Raw genomic sequence first — 15,447 nt, 5'->3', positions numbered from 1 at the left:
AGGATGTGGGATTAGCAGAAATGAAGTCTTACTAAATCAAAGTAGATGCAAAACAGTTAGATTATTTGATCTCCAGTGTGCAGTGGACAGTTTAGTCCATATATATATGAAAATGGATTCTTAGATACAAATTTAGGAATGTACAAAAGGTCTGGAAGACAGTTCAAGTTCCATGACACCAGGGGCCTGGAAATGAGGAGCTGGTCTATTACCGAAGACGGATGCAAGAATATTCTGATGTAGTATTAGCCCTATGGATGATCAGTCCGCTGACAGACAATGAATATATTGAATGTGAACTAGGCCAGGTGCACCGGTGTCAGCACAGAAGCACACGCCCTTTAAATGATTTTTCTACACAGATGGACTCAAAGAATCTTGCCTCTTGTACTACATACATGTTCAGAGCTGTGATTGGGACAATTTTCCAAACGTCCAGATCTCAACATCTGAGTACTGTTCAGCTCTCTTTTTGATCATGTCCCCAGACTGATGACGTGGGTCAAGCATGTAAGGGTTATCATTCTCTCAGATTGCAGGTGCCACCTTGGTCTTTAGCCATTATCCATGTTGCGTCTTCCTCCACTCTCCCATTATCCATGTTGCGTCTTCCTCCACTCTCCCATTATCTGTGTTGCTTCTTCCCTTCCACCCACCATAAGAACAAGGTGCTATGATGCGGCCAGTGCTCGCCGTGTCATAGCGGTTTATTTTTACCCTCTAGTTGTCTGTGTTCCTTCTTCCCTCCCTCCGTCCATGTTTCCCTCTCACCCACCTGACATCAGGTGGGTGAGGGGGTTTTCAGAGTTGGCAGCCCCATATCTCTTTTTTAATTTTTTATTACTAAGCTGCCATACTATTCTGCAGCATGGCTAAAAGACATTGGCGCAGCCCCAAGCTCTCTTGGCTTTGCCAATGCTTGTTTCACACTATGTGAGCCAGAGCGTATTTTGCCTGAGATCGCATATAACTTACACACACACACACACACCCACCCACCCACCCCCCTCCCTCTACCTACCTCTTATCCATAAGGGTGGCTATGACTAGCAAGACTTTGCTCGTGCTTTCTGAAAGTTTACAAAGGTTTGGGCACATAGTCTAAAAGAACTGGATGGTATTATTCTGGTTCACTTGTCCTGTCTGATGATCAGAAATATTGATCCTATTTATGGCCAACCCTAGCTTTGCATCTGTGGGAGGAGGTTACTCGGAGATGCAAACAAATCCGTGTCACTGGGACACCTTGTATACGGTTTTAAGGTTCCCTGTTCAAACTCGTTCTTCCCAAGTGTTCATATAATTGATTCAATCAAAGCAACAAAAATGGCCGCTCCTTAGATACACAAAGATTGTTGCATCGAAGTTCAGTCTTGGAAGCCGCGCCTCGGTGAGAGTCTATCTCCTCCGAGAAGACGCTGCTTCTAAGATGTTGTAATGAATCAGTCAACCATGTGGCTGCATGAGCAACCTGGCTATAAATTGGATGCGCCATGAGTTCACAGAAAAAGTTTGTCTAAAGTGTTAGCAGTGAATTTTTAAATCCAATAAAGAGTTCCTATTTTTTATTTATTTTTCTTCGTTTCTGTGTGTGGTAACACAAGAGCATTTTATTTGTGCACTCAACTGTGAAAACATGTACTCCGGCCGTTTTGATACTAAAGGGGATGGTTGAAAACTTCAAACATGGCTCTGGATGAATACATGTAGTACGGTAAGAAGGTGGGAAGTGTAATAGAAGATTCTGGCCTTTTGCGATATTACATTAATATGGGCGTCAGATCGAAGAGTTGCTAGGTGTTTGACTTTGTTAGATTCAAAGTTCAAAAGATTTTGCAACTGATTGTTCTAATGCAGGACCATTTAACTCTCGAATAGATGGATAAATACACCTTCATCTTCCTCTCCCATTGGCTGAAACTATGATCTACAATTCGAAAGTACTTTTCACCCCATTGACAAACTTTTTAATTTCACCTATAGAACATTATTCAGCTTTTCTGGTCACTCAGCCACATTGTCCTGAAACCATAAAGTGGGGTTACTTTCAGCCACAAGCAGAGTCAAGCACTTAAGGCTTGTGCTTGTTTTTATGGATATGGAATGCTGATCAGCCCGACCCTCAACAGGTACTCACTCCACTGTCCTGTCCGAGCCCACTTTCTGCTCTCGGTTTGCCTGCAAATCCATCAAGTAGTCTAGACCCTCACTTCCTCACAACCCCTAGTTACTAGTGCCCCCAGTATCTGTCGCTGCTGGAGCAGGGAATACCCAGGCCCTTTCAAGCTCACTCATAATTGGCTGTAAGCGTTTCATCTTCCACAACACACCTGGAGGACAGCGAGCCAGTAGATTAACAGTAAGGGTGGGCGTAGTTCGCGAAGTAGTGCTACGCGAAGTGCACTTCGCAAACTTCACGTAGCACTACGCGAGCTGCGTGGTAGCATGCTCGCACTGTGCAAGATGCGTTTTCAATGATTACACAGTGTGGACAAGCATCCGGCACAGTGCAATCATTGAAAACGGCATCTTGCACAGTGCGAGCTGTCGTTTTCTGCTGCTCGAGTAGATTTTTACTCGAGCGGCAGCTTTCTCAACGCGAACTGGTAGTTTCTCATTGCGAGTGGTCGCGAGCATGTGCAACCAGTCGCAAAGAGAAACCTGACCTCCCCGCATTGAGAATCTTGCCCGGATGTCATTTTGCTTGCTCGCGGTCGCGAACATGAAGTTGAGGACCGCGAACAAGCATAAAAATGACCGCTGCACTACGCGTATTCGCAATGTGCTACATGCAGCTCGCGTAGTGCGAAGTTGCGCAAACTTCGCAAACTACGCGAACGTAGCGAAGTGCTTCGCACACGGTTACTTAACAGGGAGAGCCCAGCCAGAGCCGAGGCAAAGGTCGACTCTGGCTCTAAGAGCCCACGCACGAGCCGAGCCCTGAAAATCTTCAACCTGTAAATCACGGACCAAACATCATGTTGGAGTAGGATAAATTCTCTTCAAAATCACCCCAAAAATTTTCTTTTAAGCAAGCAGAAGAATTTCACCTTGGAACACCAGATTACTTCTAAAGTATTTATTAAAAGTGGTAGTTTTTAAACCTGAATTGAAAATCCTTCCTGCTTGGATGACAATGTTATTATTGTACTAAGGGCCATATGAATGAAAATGTTCTTTTGTGATTTTCAAATAGTGATTTATTTTGCTAATCGCTACTTGATAATCGCAAAACGCTATTATGTAGGGTTTGCAAATAATTTTGCGAATCCTACATATTCCTTAATTGCGAATGTCAAATTGTGATTTGCAATTAAGGAATACCTTCCCATTCATAGGAATGAATGGGACGACATTCTCAATTTGCGATTCTCAATTAGAGAATCGCTAATTTAGAATGCAGTTTCAAGGGTGCCAGGGTGTCAAAAGGACACCCTGTTGCACCCCTGAAATGGGCATGTATGTGCGCCACATGGCACTTTGAAAAATGCAACAAAGTGCATTTTCCAAAGAAATCGCAAATTACCACCAACTTGAAGTTGGTGGTAATTTGCAATTCCTTCAGGCCAAATGCACCTTTTCTGTGCTTCTTACATTGCAATTAAGGAATTGCAATTTGCGATTCCTTAAATGCAATCGCAAAATAGGGAACTGCAAATTTTGTGATTCCTTATTTTGCGAGGCAGTTATTCATTACCACTCAGCTTAATTGCGAACGCAAACGCTGATATTCTCCGAATGTCTGCATTTGAGATCGCAATTTGGAATGATGCATATGGCCCTAAGAGGCCAGTCAATTACCATGTATACAAAACACATGGCCTAGATTTCTATTATGAATAGAACAACTTTATGGGCTATTAAAACAAACAGACAGAGGTTTGAATAGCACATCTTGAACCCAACTATTTGAGGGTACTCTCATGTGTGATAATGCCCAGAGAGATGTTCTGTGAAATAAAGCATTTACCTTGGGTCACAAACTTTGGTCATGCAAGGATGCTGTGATTGATCACAGATTTTCCAGTTTCATGCTATGTATATCAGGCACTCGACTGGTATTTATTTCTGTCATCTAAAGTTAATGATTTGAGCTTAATTCCTTGAGGATGAGATTAGAGTTTTGTGAGTCACAATCCGTTTCTTGTTTTGTACAGTTTTACATAGTGTGACCCATACTCAAGGCTTTAATGGTGCTTCATGACAAATACTGGCTACCTCACTGTTCTTTTTCAGCACAGGGAGATTAGTAGCATTCATGGCATGCTGAACCGAGGCCAGAACTCGAACCCGGCTCCCATCTATGCATGGTCGGCCACATCGCCTGCTGTGAGTGCTTGGTTCGTTTTGTGCTCGAGTTTCTCCGAGAACTTCGAGCTGACTCAGCCACAGCCAGACATCTGGCTCGAGCTTTCAGTAGCTGACCCACTTCTAAAAAAGACCCATACCAAGAAATGTTTGCCCTACACCAAGAGGATACATCCTAGAACACCCCTTGCGTCATCATGTGCTCAAGACAGAATCAAGGACTTATATGTTATGTTACCACAACTTGTAAAGCGCAACAGCTGCCCCAGCTAAAGGGTGTCCTGGCACTGACAGCAGAGCAAATGACACGTTCGGATGGAGCAGAGAGTAGGTCTATGGTGCAGGAGAGGTGAGTTTTAATAGCCTTCCTGAATTCCAGGTAGTTGGTAAGGCCACGGATGTGAGCAGGCACTGAGTTCCAGAGGAGAGCTCCCCTACTGCAGAAAGAGCGGCCTCCAGGACAAACTCTCTGTGTCAAGGGAACCACCACCAGGTGTTGCCCCAGGGAGCGGAGATGTCATGAAGGAACATATGGCAAAAGAAGGTTGGCCAGGATATCGGGGGTGGCAGATTTTAGGGCCTTAAAGGTAATGCAGAGAGCCTTGAATTCAATTCGCCTGGCCACATGGTTGAAAAAGCCTTGTCAGCTCAACAGCACAGCAATATACTTTAACATTTTAGTCATTCAGAACACAATGTTTTGATTCTCATAAATTCACACGTGAATAACATTGTTGCAAAGCCATGTAAGGGAATGGTGATGCCCGAAATTGTATCTGCCATCCAAGCAGAGCAGTGGACAAGTATGCATCGCAAAGAAAGAAGCCATTGGCAAAGTCAACCAATGGCCTCCTTCGATGGCACCACGTCAACACCACTGGCTTCCATCGATGGCACTATGTCACCACCACTGGCTTCGATTGATGGCACCACGTCAACACTACTGGCTTCCATTGATGGCACCACATCAATTCCACTGGCTTCCATCAATGGCACCACGTCAACACACGTCAACATCACTGGCTTCCATCGATGGCACCATGTCAACACCACTCGCCACCATCAATGGCACCACTCAACACCACTGGCCAACATAAATGGCACCACTCAACACCATTGCATCAACTCCTTAAACTGAGGATCAAGCTTAGCGAACGTGTGATTTTGTTTTTTGTTTTTGTTGTCCAAGCCCATTCCTGCTCCTCCCACAGTTGCAGCAATATTGCCCTTACTACATCTTCCTCGAAGGGTGAACCTAGGGCTTGCACTTCCACACCCCCCTTTCAATGGGTAGACCACTACAGTTGAATCTGTGTTGCATACATTGTGAGAAGGTGGTCTAAATCAGACATGGTACATTTGGGCACAAATGCAATTTGTGCTTGGTTAACCAAGAGCACCCCTTTGCGATTGAGCTCAAAGTGTGTTCTTTCAGTGTCAACATCTGCACTTCCCTTCAAGTTTTACCTTTTGCTGATTGCTTTTTCAAATCAGTGCACTAGCAATGCTAACATGAAGAAAATCAGCATAAGGCACATTTGCGTACACTATTCCTCAGTCTTTTGGGACAGGTAATAAACTAGTTGATATAACTCATGTATACATGACCCTATTCATCTCAAGGCACTCTGTAAGGGCTGGACTTGCTGCATAACTGAAGTTAAAGGTGAGATTTAAAAAAAAGTGTAATTAATCAGTGAAATCCCTTGATTCAGAGTCCTGGCAGGGTTAAAAGCGGAGCAGTTAAGGATTGGTTGGGCTTAAGTGATTACTTGCCAGTTCCTTTCTGACACTTGGTGTGATCCTGAACAACTCGATCTGTGTGAACAGTCCTGTAAACATTTTTACAGGGGCGGTTCTCGCAACACTATGGACCTTTATGGATATAAACTCTAATGCTCGTTTGAAATAGTGCTCGCCAGACGCCTCCACCAGTTGTTGACCCACTAAGTTGCCAGTGGTCCAAACCTAAACCCTCTCTGAAGACTGCAGGATTCCACAGATGTTGGGCATTCCATCATGGTTTAATGACCTGCTGATGAGGTAGCATGGTTGTTTCAGTAACGAACCAGCCCAACCTGTCCCAAAGGGATAAAATAATACCAGGTGAGAACCATCTAGACGAGTGGCGCTTTGGGGTGTCCGCTGTTAATAGGGTTGAGCATCAATGTTCTGATGCCAGGAAGTCACTACTCCCTGAAGTACCACCAGCCACAACAAAAATAATTCTCGCTGTGTAAACTCACTGCTTCTTTCCACAGAGCAAGTAAATTCACTGGGAGCTTTGGGCTGTGGAGAAAACACGTTTCCGTTCAAATAAATGTAATCTAGTACGGATGTACGTCGTTACAACGTATGCTTTTACAACGCATGCCTTTACGACGCAACTTTTACAACGCAAGTCGTTACAACGACTTGCGTTGGGGGGCGCTGGATAGTGAATAGTTTAATTTACTATTTAAACTCCAGTCGCCGTGGATAGTAGGGAAGGTGTTGGATAGTGAATTAAAACTATTCCCTATCCTAGAGCGTCCCCCAGCGCAAGTAGTTGTAATGACTTGCGTTGTAATGGTTGCGTCGTAAAGGTACTTCGTTGTAAAAGTTGCAATGTAAACGCTGTTCCCCTCTAGTACCTTCCCAGATATTTCCCAACCTTTTTCCAAAAAGCAGTGGACCACACAGGAAGCGCAACAGCATTGTAATTCATCTGTTTGCTGAGTGTGCATGGACGTGTGTCCGTTCATGACAGGCCGGCTTTAGAGCTGGTGGTGACCGGTGCCAAAATCATTTCTGGCGCCCCCCCATCCCCCCCCCCCCCGCCCCCCCCCCCCACCACCTTCTTGGATTCCCTCACGACCACCAGACAAAAGTGCCCCTCATGTCTCCATAGCCCCCCTCTCCCATACATTTAATTAGTTTTAAAGCACTGGTAAAGGCTGACTTTACTAATAAGAATGTATATCTACCCAGACACTTTTCAGAAACATTAGAAACAGATAATAACAGCTTACTACAGTAGATACTACCAGTTTTTACGCAGTTTGCATACAGCTCTTTGAAGACCGTTAATAATAGTCACTGTTATCTATTAAAGTTGTATTTTATGAACTGTGGTTATAAAAGGATCTGTGACAAAAGCAGTAATCCACTCAGCTCTCCACATAAAATACAGATCTGTGATATGCACTGTGTGGTCCTTGCAGGAGGCATATTGACCGCTTAATGGCGAGTCAAAACTGCCCCTAGACAAAACTCGGACCTCTCTCTCCAGCAGGAACATTAATCACAAGAGTTATCTTAACATTTGTAATGCTGCATAAAAACTGTGCCCAAAAGGAACTCTGCTGAAGGTGTTTTAGATCTTAAGTTATTGCTGAACAGCTCCTGCCGCCCCCTGGGGTCAGCGGCCCGGGCCTCCCCAGGGCAGCGCCCAGGGCGGCCGCACCCGTCGCACTGCCCTAGAACGCACCGGTAATCTTTTACCAAGAAGGCGTCTATTTTGGGCTGATTCAGTCATTCATGCACTCATGACCTTCGGTGCACTCGTTTTTTGTTTGTTTGAAAATTGTGCACGGTTTACACAGCGAACGAGATTCATGCAGCATTCTCTCAAATTTCAGGATAGTCTTTTACTAAAATAAAATATCGCCATCGTTCACACATAATTCGAGTGAAGAACAACAGGTGAACTGTTGCCTGACTTGACTAGAAAGAATGTGTTCGGCTATGAGGAGGTGTGTCGCAGTTAAAGCACGCGTCATATCTACAAAGATAAACTGGATTATATCTGCCCAGTAGAGAGAGGGTGAAAGTAGAAAAACCTGCTTTGCCTGCGCGCCTCTGCCGCTCGATCATTACCCTGTAAACCAGTTTCCTCCTGTGAGGTGCACGCAGTGAATGTTATGCATAGTGATGAAGGGGGTTTGCATTTTTAGGTCTGGCCAGATGAATACAAATAAACAACAAGTCAAGTCAAGTCAGATAATTTATATAGCGCACTACATACCCAGAGGGTCTCAAGGCGCTTAGGAAGGGGAGGAGGATTACTTGTCGAATATCCACGTTTTAAGTTGCTTTCTGAATGCTAGGTGGTTCTGGGTAAGGCGAAGGTCAGCGGGGAGTGAGTTCCATGTTTTGGCAGCCAGGTAAGAGAAGGATCTGCCTCCCATGGTGGTCTTATTGATGCGAGGTACAGTGGCGAGGGCTTGGCTGGAAGAACGTAGTTGGCGGGGGGGGGTGTAGAAGGACAGTCGTGAGTTGAGGCATTCTGGTCCGATGTCGTAGAGTGATTTGTGTGCGTGGGTTAGCAGTCGGAAAGTGATTCTCTTATTGACGGGTAGCCAGTGGAGGTCTTTCAGGTGACCAGAGATATGTTCGTTGCGCGGGATGTCTAATATGATCCTGGCTGAGGCATTTTGGATTCGTTGGAGTTTCTTCTGGAGTTTAGCGGTAGTACCTGCGTAGAGGGTGTTTCCGTAGTCCAGTCGGCTCGTGACCAGAGCATGGGTGACTATTTTTCTGGTTTCGGTGGGGATCCAGCGAAATGTTTTTTTGAGCATGCGAAGAACGTTGAAGCAGGATGAGGAGACGGCGCTGACTTGTCTGTTCATTGAGAGTGAAGAATCCAGGATGACGCCTAGGTTCCGTTCGTGGTCTGTCGGGATGGGTGCTTTTCCAAGGGCTTCCGGCCACCAAGAGTCGTCCCATGCAGAGGGGGATGTGCCTAAGATGAGGACTTCTGTTTTGTCTGAGTTCAGTTTCAGACGGCTTTGTTTCATCCATTTGGCAACTTCTTTCATTCCTTCGTGTAGGTTAGTTTTGGCGGTGCTGGGGTCATTGGTGAGAGAAAGGATTAGTTGAGTGTCATCCGCGTAAGAGATGATGTTGAGGTTGTGTTGGCGGGCGATGGCCACGAGGGGGCTCATGTATACGTTGAAGAGGGTGGGGCTGAGTGAGGATCCTTGTGGTACTCCACAGATGACTTCAGTGGCCTCGGACTTGAATGGTGGAAGGCGGACTCTCTGCGTTCTTCCGGTGAGGAACGAGGTGATCCATTCAAGTGCTTTTCCTTGTATTCCGATGTTATTGAGGCGTTGTAAAAGGGTGCTGTGGCAGACTGTGTCGAATGCTGCAGAGAGGTCGAGGAGGATGAGGGCGACTGTGTCTCCATTGTCCAGTAGAGTTCGAATGTCGTCTGTTGCTGCGATGAGAGCGGTCTCAGTGCTGTGTTTTGCTCGGAAGCCAGATTGTGAGGAGTCGAGGGATTTGTTGGCTTCGAGGAAAGCGGCGAGCTGGTTGTTGACAGCTTTCTCGATGACTTTGGCCGGGAATGGAAGGAGCGAAATGGGGCGGTAATTTTTGAGTTCGGTGGGGTCCGCTGTGGGTTTTTTCAGAAGGGCGGTGAGTTCGGCGTGTTTCCAGTCTTCTGGGAAGGTGGCGGAGTTGAAGGAGCAGTTGATGACGTCTCGGAGGTGCGGTGCTATGACGGAGTCTGCTTTGTTGAAGATGTGGTGAGGACATGGGTCTGTGGGGGATCCTGAGTGGATGGAATTCATCAGGCGGATTGTGTCCTCAGTGGAGATTGGGTTCCAGTCGTTGAGGGTGTTCATGGGGGGAGAATGTTCAGCAAATGGTTGGGTGGGTTGGTCTCCGGGTTGGTTGTCGAAGCTGTTGTGGATGTCTGCAATCTTGTTGTGGAAGAATGAGGCTAGGGAGTCGCAGAGGGCTTGAGAGGGGGTGATGTCGTTGGAGTTGGCCGAGGGATTGGAAAATTCCTTGACGATGTTGAAAAGTTCCTTGCTGTTGTGGGCGTTGTTGTCAAGTCGATCCTTGAATGCTGCTTTCTTGGCCTTTCGGATTAGTTGGTGGTGAGTGCGGGAGGCGTTTTTGAAGGCGTCCTTGGTGCTAGTGGTTGGGTCTTTTTTCCAGGCCTTTTCAAGGGAGCGGCAGAGTTTCTTGGACTTCTTAAGATCATCGTTGAACCATGAGGCCTTCTTGCTGCCAGGTTTGCTTTGACGTTTTTTCAGTGGTGCTAAGGTGTCGGCGGTGTTGGATAACCATAGGGTGAGGTTGGTGGCGGCTTGGTTTGGGTTAGAAGACTGGGCTGGGGTGTTGAGAAGGAGCGATGCGGAGATCTGGTCGGTGGTGATTTTGTTCCAGTTTCTTTGCAGAGTTGGTTGGAGGTGGTTGGTGGGTTTGGGCTTGTTGTAGGTGAAGTGAACGCAGCTGTGGTCAGTCCAGAGGAGATCCGTAGTGTGGCTGAAGGAGACATGATTGCTGGAGGTGAAGATGGGGTCGAGTGTGTGACCTGCGATGTGGGTGGGGGAAGTGACTAGTTGTTTAAGTCCGAGGTTGGCGAGGTTGTCCAAGAGGGTGGTGGTGTTGCGGTCGTTGATCTTTTCAAGGTGAAAGTTGAGGTCTCCCAGAAGGATGTAGTCTTTGGAGGGGAGCGCGTGTGGAGTGATGAAGTCCGTGATGTCTTCACTGAATTTTGCGCGGGGGCCTGGTGGTCTGTAGAGGAGGGTGCCTCTGAGTGTGGTCTTGGGGTCGATGTGGATTTGGAAGTGAAGGTGTTCGGAGTTGGCGAGGTTGGCGTCAGAGCTGGTTGAGATGCAGATTGATTTCTTATGGACGATAGCGATTCCTCCTCCTGTGTGGCCGGAACGGTCCTTGCGTGTGATCTTATAGTCTTCAGGGATGGCAATGGTGATGTCTGGGGCGGAGGAAGCGTTCATCCATGTTTCTGTTAGGAAGGCGACGTCTGGAGAGATGGTGTCTAGTAGATTCCATAGGTCAATGGCGTGTCTGTGGACCGAGCGGGTGTTGAGAAGGATGTATTGAAGGTGGTTGGGGTCGGGAGTCTGTGGAGTGGTCGTAACGGAGTAGTTGTCGGTGCCGCTGAATTTGCAGGAGTAGCAGGAGAAAGGTCCATGGGTGTGTCTAGGAGCTGCTTGGACGCAGTTTGGGGCGCGACCGGAGTTAAGGGCTAGGAGGGTTGCGGCATCGTAGGTAATGCGGGAGGGCTGGGAGGGACGGGGGCCAGGGGGTATGGCGCTGGGCGCGGTCCAGGCGCGGACAGGCGTAGACGGGCTTACCTTTGGCGCACCTTCGGCGCGGGTTGGGCGCGGACGCTGCGCGTGGGAGCTACTGTCATATATGGATAGTGGAGGGGGAGGGGCGAGGGCGTCTCAGCTGGGAGGCGGGGCGGGCACAAGAGCAGGACAACAACAAACAAAATGGAGGCAGAGGGGGGAGCACAGCGGAGCGCTAGGGGTAAACGCGCATCAGACTTAAAAAGCACAATTACAAACACAAAGCGCTAATTCAGCAAAGCGGTAAACCAGCACAAAGAAGGCAAAATTAAGTGGCAGTATTTAAAGCACAATCAAGCAATGCAGCGCTACGATACACAAGAAGGCAAAATTAAGTGGCAGTATTTAAAGCACAATCAAGCAATGCAGCGCTACGATACACAAGAAGGCAAAATTAAGTGGCAGTATTTAAAGCACAATCAAGCATTGCAGCGCTACGATACCAGATGTCAGCAGGGACACTGGGAGCGACCACTCAGCCCGTGGGAGAGGAGCGAGTCACGGCGCCTTCAGGGAGAGGAGCGCTATTTCTGTTCAGTGGGAGGGCGTCTCAGCTGGGAGGCGGGGCGGGCACACGAGCAGGACAACAACAAACAAAATGGAGGCGGAGGGGGGAGCACAGCGGAGCGCTAGGGGTAAACGCGCATCAGACTTAAAAAGCACAATTACAAACACAAAGCGCTATTTCAGCAAAGCGGTAAACCAGCACAAAGAAGGCAAAATTAAGTGGCAGTATTTAAAGCACAATCAAGCAATGCAGCGCTACGATACACAAGAAGGCAAAATTAAGTTACAGTATTTAAAGCACAATCAAGCAATGCAGCGCTACGATACACAAGAAGGCATCTGGGCCTGTGTTACACATGGGGCACGCTGCCGGGGTGTGCGCCGCAGCACTTATTGAATGCGGAGCTCACCAGGACATGGAGCGCTGCTGTTGCACTGAATGTGCCTTCCCCAGCGCAGATCCCACCTGTAGTGAGACTGGTGCTAGGGCAAAGCACTGTGTAATTTGCATGTAACCACGCCCCCATGCAAATAAGGGAAAGCACCCTCGGGATCATGCGGCACACACTTGCGCCTAGATTTACTACAAATCATGCAGTGCAGCAAGTTGCGTTGCACGAATAAGATGTAAAGTTAGAGGTGAGGCCTAACACGTGGCACGGAGGTGCCGGCAAATAAGGGACAGTGACTCTGGTAGTGGGTTAGCCGGAAAGACCCCGAGCGGTCTTCCGCATCTTTATTTATACCCCGGCGCGAGCCCGCCCCGGGGTTGTGCGTGCGTGCGTGGGGGAAAGATACAATGTAGGGGAGAGCCCGAGTGGCTCTCTACATCCCTCCTTTGTTTTAGTTCTTTCTGCTCCCAGACACTCGGACCACAGTTCAAGGAGATGTCCATGCAAAGTCTCTTAGCCGTTGGCTGGGCATCGGATTGGGCCTCAGGCTGTAGCGATGACTCCGGGTCCCTGATGGTTCGACAACCCCAGCCGGGGTTGTCCTTGGATTGCACTCGCCTCTACTGCCCTTGGTTGACTTGGCTCGGTACTGAGGCAGGGTGACATTGGCCTCGGTTGACTCTCCCTTTGCGACGGTCCTGGCAGAGGATTCGGGGGACAGGGATAGTCTGGGTCTTCCAGCACCAGCTCCTCCGCCTCCATTTCTTCCGCCCGCTGATGTCCAGCGGCTGCTTCATTTGCCTTCTTGAAGCATGAGATATTTCGTGTCACCGTCTGTCCGTTTCTCTTTGCAGTGACCATTGTCCCTTGAATCTTGTCCACTCTCCACACTTCGGGTTCAAATGGCGTTCGAAACTTCCATCCAGGATGGCGGTCCTTGACGACCACTGCATCCCCTACTCTGATGTCTTGTTCTTTGGCACGGCGATGCAGGCTTGCTTTGGCGTTAGTGGCTCGCCTCCGTGCTTGGGTAGCCTCAGCGTCTCTCTCTTCCGGCATCCATGTGCTCGCTGTGGGTATGCCGTCTCTGGGGGCGCGCTTGAACAGTACATGGGCTGGGGCGCACTTGGTCGTCGAGTGTGGTGTCTGTCGGTAGGCCCCTAGAAACTGGTCCAGGGCCATCTCCGGGTCTTCACCATTGTCCACTGCTATCCGAAGGGCTCTATTTATCGTTCGCATCAGTCTCTCCACTTCTCCGTTGGCTTGAGGCCACAACGGGGTGATTTTTCTGTGTTTGATTCGTAGGGCTTCCAGATACGATTGAAATTCTCTCCCTTGAAAGGGGGGTCCGTTGTCGGACTTGATCTCCTCGGGGAGTCCCATTGTGGCGAACACGCGGTTTAGTACCCTCTTGACTTGTGGGAATGCTGTAGATGCGATGACTTCCACTATTGGGAATTTCGAGAAGGAATCTACAAGTACCAGCATGTGCCTTCCGTCCGGAAAGCTGCCGAAGTCGATACTGAGTTGGGTCCAGGGAGCCCGAGGCGCTTCTTCCGTGAGTACGGGTGCTGGAAGGGGTTCGCCCCCGGTGATCGTGCAGGCATGGCAGGATCGTATCATCGCTTCCACTTGGCTGTCCATCGCTGGAAACCACACCTTGCTCCTTAGGCGTGCTTTCGTTTTAGCCATGCCTTGGTGTCCCACGTGGGCTAGGCTCAACGCTCGTTGTTGGAGGCTTTCTGGCATGACGATGAGGTGCCCTCGCAGGATCACTCCTTCCTCCCCCACACTGAGTTCACTGCGGATGTGCCATAGCTGCTGTCTAGCATGGCTTACCTCTGGATGGAGGCTAGCGGCGCCATCAAGGAAGCGGGCCCAGCGGTTTTCCTCGAGGGCTCGGCGGACTTTCGTGAGAGTCTCATCTCCGGCAGTGGCGTCTCCGATCTCTTTGAGTGACATGTTCTCTGGGCACGCTGCATGCGTGACCATGTGTACGATTTCTTCCACTTCCTCCCCGTCCTCGGTGGGCATCTGCTGTGAGGTGACGTCCGGGTGCCGTGACAGGTAGTCAGTGGGGTTGTGAGCCCCAGGCCGGAACACAACCTTGAATCGGTAGCCCTGTAGCTGGACAGCCCACCGTTCGATCCGTGGGGGAGCTAACCGTGAGGTCCCGGCAAAGAGGGGCAGGAGAGGCTTGTGGTCTGTGACCACCGTGAATTCCTGTCCACAGAGGTAGAGATGGAAATGCTGGCAAGCCCACTTGATGGCCAGGGCCTCCCTCTCGATCTTCGCGTACCTGGTCTCCGTGTCTGTCAGTGCTTTGCTGGCATAGGCGACTGGTCTCCACTCCTCCGGCCCATACTCTTGCAGGAGGACGGCTCCTAGTCCCACAGGTCTAGCGTCCACAATTAGTTCGGTCCTTCTCCTTGGCTGGAAGTAAGCCATGGTGGTGTTGTCCAGAAGACCAGCTTTGACGTTCTGGAACGCTTTGTTTGCAGCTGCATTCCAGTCCCATTTCTGATCGGCTCGGGTGAGGGCCCGGAGAGGTTCCGCGATGGCAGCCAGGTTCGGTATGTACCGGCCGCAGTACGTGGCCATGCCCAAGAAACTGCGCACTTCCGTTGGGTTTTGGGGGGTGCTGGCCGCTTTGATCGCCTCCGCTTTCTTAGGGTCCACCTTGAGGCCTTCCCTGGTGAATGTGTATCAAAAGAAGTCCACCGATTCTTGGTAGAAGGCACATTTGGCTCGGTGCAAGGTCAGCCCGCTATCGGCCAGCCTCTGAAGGGTCGCTCTCAGGGTAGCGTGGTGTTCTTCGAGGGTTGTGGAGTACACGAGAATATCATCGCTGAGGTTAAATACTCCTGTCAGGCCTGACAGCACCTCGCGAATGGCGTTTTGAAAAACTTCGGCTGCAGATGAGACTCCGAAGCTGAGCCGGGTGTAGCGACGCAGCCCTACGCGCGTCGAAAAGGTGGTGATGTATCTGCTGGCCGGCTCCAACTCTAGCTGGTGGTAACCGGAGTTGAGATCCAGCTTCGAAAACCACTTTGCCCCGTTGAGGTCCGCTATGATATCATCCATGGTGGGGGTGATATGCCTCTCACGCTTGACTACGGTGTTCGGAAGTCTCATATCCACGCATAAGC

This window comes from Lissotriton vulgaris, chromosome 5 (assembly GCF_964263255.1).
Source record: "Lissotriton vulgaris chromosome 5, aLisVul1.2, whole genome shotgun sequence".
Lineage (NCBI taxonomy): Eukaryota > Metazoa > Chordata > Amphibia > Caudata > Salamandridae > Lissotriton > Lissotriton vulgaris.
The sequence above is the reverse complement of the archived record's forward strand: the minus strand, read 5'-3'. Positions refer to the sequence as shown.